The following is a 5361-nucleotide window of genomic DNA, read 5'->3' on the forward strand; positions in this document are numbered from 1 at the left end:
AACACCCCACAGACCACCCATACAGAATATGTGCTCAACAATGTTGTGTTTTTCCAAACCTGATAGGATACACATACACTTTATAGACATGTACGTTACTTAAAAAGAGTCAAAGAACTTAAACCATATGTTATTAAAAGACCATTTTTCTAGACAGGCAGAACATATTTTTAAAAGTCTTATAACTTGAAAATAGCCAACTGAGGGGCCTTCCCTGGTGGCCCAGTGGATAAGACTCTACCTGCCACTGCAGGGGACATGGGTTTGATCCCTGGTCCAGGAAGACCCCACATGCCCTGGAGCAACTAAGGCCGTGCACCACAACTACTGAGCCTGTGCTCTAGAGCCCAGGAGCTGCAACTACTGAGCCACACACCTAGGGCCCATGCTCCCCAGCAAGAGAAGCACCACAATGAGAAGCCCACGGACCACAACGAAGAGTAGCCCCCACTTGCCACAACTAGAGAGAGCCCAGGCACGGCAACAAGGACCCAGCATGGCCAAAAGTAAATAAACATGTAAATAACCAACTGAAGTTTTCCTTAAAATAAATTCATCCAAGGGGTTTTTAAGTAAGAAGTGGGGAAAATATAATAATAATTACACCCCTACATAATGTCTTTTCAGTCGGGTGGCTCAGTGGTAAAGAACCCACCTGCCAACGCAGGAGTCACAGGAGACTTGAGTTCAATTCCTGAGTCGGGAAGATTCCCTGGAGAACGGAATGGCAACCCACTCCAGTATTCTTGCCTGGAGAATTCCATGGACAGAGGAACCTGCTGGCAACCTACAGGCAACGCTGTTGCAAAGAGCTGGACACAACTGACCAACTGTGTATGCATGAACACATCATTAATGCCTACTAAAATTACTTATGGTCTCACACAAATTTTTCAAAACTTCATAATTAGAGATGAAAGAGGAGATGAACGTTGTCGTCAAATCTATTTTGCCATCCAATCCATTCCTACCCAATGCCTTTTCCCTAACACCCTTCAGCTAAGCCCATTTGGGACACACATATGTAAAATCCTCCCAGCAGGCAAATGAGCTTGGCAACCTGGCTGCCCTTCCTGTCATCTCCCAGACGTGACAGTCCCCAGAACAAGCGAAGTGGCCCTTCCTCACTCTGTTTCCTTTAACTCAGTTACCTAAAATGCCTTGGAATGATCTTTCAATCAAGCACTTGTACATTAAATTTCAGAAGTCATCTCATTAGAGAGAAAATTGATGTCCACCTTCAACCAATTTCCATGCAAATTAAGCTTGGCTAAACATATAGCCTAAAAATACAAGCTGCTGCAGAAATTCCATAGACTGGAGTATTTTTCATGACTTGTCATATGTAATAAAGAAAATCATTTTTCCACGGGCTTCCCCATGACTGAGTTGCTGCCCCATGCCAGCTTTTTACAAAAGTCCACAATTATTGCAATGTAGCTGTTGTTATTTTAATTCTATAGTTCTTCATTCATTGTCATGGTTGGCCCTTATTGCCAAAGTACCAGTAAGTGTTGCCAGAGAATACTTCCTAGCATTGGGGCATGTGGGTAGAGATGTGAAGTTCTAAGCCAAGGCCAAAAATGATGATGCCTCTGTGCAGACAAATTTCTGTTTCTCAATTCCTTTCAAGCATATCCCATGCTCTTGGAATGGAAGAATATTGTTAAAATGACCATACTATCCAAAGAAATCTATAGATTTGATGTGATCCTTATCAAATCACCCATAACCTTTTCCACAGAACTAGAACAAATAATCCTCAAATTTATATGAACCACAAAAGACTCAGAATTGCCAATGCAATCCTGAGGAAACAGAACAAAACAGGAGGTATAACCCTTTCAGACTTTAGATCCTACTACAAAGCTACAGGAATCAAAACAGGGTAGTATTGGCACAAAAACAGACATACAGATCAATGGATCAGAATAGAGAGCCCAGAAATAAACCCACATATCTGTGGTCAACTAATCTTCAACAAAGGAGGTAAGAATAGAATATGGGGGGGAAAAGGCAGTCTCTTCACCAAGTGGTGCAGGGAAAGTTGGACAACTGCATGCAAATCAACGAAGTTAGAACACACCCTCACACTAGGAACAAAAATAAACTCAAAATGGCTTAAACACTTAAATATGACACCATAAAATTCCTAGAAGAGAACATAGGCAAAACATTCTCTGGCATCAATTGTACCAATGTTTTCTTAGGTCAGTCACTCAAGGCAACAGATATAAAAATGGAAATAAACAAATGGGGCCTAGTCACACAAGCTTTTGCACAGCAAAGGAAACCATAAAAAACATGAAAAGATAACCTATGGAATGGGAGAAAATATTTGCAAACAATGCAACCAACAGTGCTTAATTTCCAAAATACATAAACAGCTTTTACAACTCAACAACAAAACAAACAACCCAATCAAAAAATGGGCAGAAGACCTAAACAGACATTTCTCCAAAGAAGAAATACAGATGGCCAATATACACATGAAAAGACGCTAACACAGTAAATTATTCAAGAAATAAAACTACCAAAAGATACCACCTCATACCAGTCAGAATGGTCACCATTCAGAAGTCTATAAATAACAAATGCTGAAGAGGATGTGGAATGAAGGGAACCCTCCTACAGGTAAGTCGATGTAGCCACTGTGGAAAATAGTATGGAGTTCCCTGAGAAATCTAAAAATAGAATTACCATATGATCCAGCAATCCCACTCTTGGGCATAAATCTGGGAAAAACTATAATTCAACAAGATACATACACCCCTATGTTCACAGCAGCACTCTTCACAAGAGCCAAGACATAGAAACAACCTCAATGTCCATCGACAGATCAACAGATACAGAAGATGTGGTTCAGTTCAGTCGCTCAGTCGTGTCCGACTCTTTGCAACCCCATGAATCGCAGCACGCCAGGCCTCCCTGTCCATCACCAACTCCTGGAGTTCACCCAGACTCACGTCCATCGAGTCTGTGATGCCATCAGGCCATCTCATCCTCTGTTGTCCCCTTCTCCTCCTGCCCCCAATCCCTCCCAGCATCAGAGTCTTTTCCAATGAGTCAACTCTTCGCATGAGGTGGCCAAAGTACTGGAGCTTCAGCTTTAGCATCATTCCTTCCAAAGAAATCCCAGGGCTGATCTCCTTCAGAATGGACTGGTTGGATCTCCTTGCAGTCCAAGGGACTCTCAAGAGTCTTCTCCAACACCACAGTTCAAAAGCATCAATTCTTCGGCACTCAGCCTTCCTCACAGTCCAACTCTCACATCCATACATGACCACAGGAAAAACCATAGCCTTGACTAGACAGACCTTAGTCGGCAAAGTAATGTCTCTGCTTTTTAATATGCTATCTAGGTTGGTCATAACTTTATGGAATTCTACTCAGTGATAAAAAAGAATGGAATAATGCCATTTTCAGTGGTATGGATGCAAATAGAGATTATCATACTAAGCGAAGTCAGAGAGAAAGACAAATGTGCAATATGACTTATATGCAGAATCCAAAATATGGCACAAATGAACCTGTCTTCAAAACAGACTCACAGACAGGAAGAACAGATTTGTGGTTACCAAGGGGGAGAGGGGGTTAGGGAAGGATGGACTGGGAATTTCAGGTTAGTAAATGCAAACTATTACATATAAAGTGGATAAACAACAAGGTCCTAATGTATAGCACAAGGAACTATATTCAATATCCTGGGATAAACCATAATGGAAAAAAAATACTAAAAATAACATATATATAACTGAGTCATTGTGCTGTGCAGCAGAAATGAGCACATTGTAAAAGAAGAACCACCTAAACCATAATCTGTTGGTAAGGCTTATTTAAAAGCAGATTCCCAGGATCCACCTCTTGAACCCCCACTTCTAGAAAGAAGGCCCACCCTTTTATCAAGCTCCACTTGACCATTAATGATTGGCCCAGGAGTGAGCCTATCACTCAAACAGAGCCAATCAGAGCTCTTCCTTAGAATTTTAAATTTGGGGCTCCTGGACTGGAAGTTCCATGAGGAGCAGAGACTTTGTTTTGTTCTCTGATGTATCCCTAGCACTTCAAATAGTGTTGATAACATAGGAGAAACTCATTACATTGAATTAAGATTAAGTCTCAGTTGCCTTGGATGGTGAACATTGGCAACTGTGAGGGTGCCATATTCCCCTAAGTTTAGAAAAATGACGGAGACAGAATGAGATTGTCCTGGAAATACTCAAGCCCCTAATTTCAGTTGTCCCTGAGGTCTATCTCCCTGCTTTGTGAGCCAATATACTACTTGAATTTATTGTCCCACCTTGCTTGATGTGGGTTTCTGTCCCTTGCAACCAAATGTATTCTAATAAGTATGGCCAGCATCTTAGCATTGCTCCCTTTAAAAAAAATAATTTAAAAAAACCCACAAAACTGTGTTTATTGACTGCACAGATCTTAGTTGTCTCATGTGGGATCTTTAAGTTGCAGAATGCAGGATCTTTTAGTTTCAGCATGCAAACTCTTATTTACGGCATGTGGAATCTAGTTCCCTGACCAGATCCAGGGTCCCCTACATTGGGAGCACAGAGTCTTAGCCACTGGATCACCAGCAAAGTCCCTCAGAGTCTCTTATCTGTAAATAATTTTATGATATTTTACCACAAAGGAGTCTAAATCAGCCTCTGAAATAGACAGCAAAATTTGAGATATAGAGGTTGAGAACACTTGCCTAAGGTCATATGCTAGTGTGTGGCAAAACCAGGACTAAAATGTGTATTGATGCTTCCCTTGCTGGTGGAAAAGGACAGATAAAACTTGGGAGAGACTGATAGCCTTGAAATTGCATCTACCTTTAGTGCTTTCCAATTAGCTTATTATAGCATAACTGGTTCAATGAGGAGGGTGAGTTTTGGCCACCAGGTTCTTTCAGAAATCTCATCCTACTAAAAATAGAATATCTGATAAATTCTTGTTTAGCCTCAGTAAACATTTCCTCTGTCAATGGAGAGTTAGGGTAAAAGGGGAACAGTTGTTTTTTATTTAATGCTAACCACAAGGAAGAATTCGGTGGTGATGGTAGTGATGCAGAAATGTTAGGAATCTGAAGAATATTACGTCATTGTCTTAGAAATTATCTGAAGTAGATGACCCTGGATATGTCTGTATAGATTTTTGATAAGCAAAGATTTCAAATTTTTCACAGAGAAAATCAGGAGTAAACTCTTTGACAGTTGTGTTATAAGTGTGGGGGTGAAAGACTAAGGACAGTTTGGGGTGTTTTGTTTGCCCTGCATCCCTCATCCTTTGCTTTGGCAGCAACACCCTATTTTATATATAAATAAATAGGAATGTGTATAAACAACTTGGTCATACTTATGACCA

This window comes from Ovis canadensis, chromosome X (genome assembly GCF_042477335.2).
Source record: "Ovis canadensis isolate MfBH-ARS-UI-01 breed Bighorn chromosome X, ARS-UI_OviCan_v2, whole genome shotgun sequence".
In the NCBI taxonomy this organism is placed as follows: Eukaryota; Metazoa; Chordata; class Mammalia; order Artiodactyla; family Bovidae; genus Ovis; species Ovis canadensis.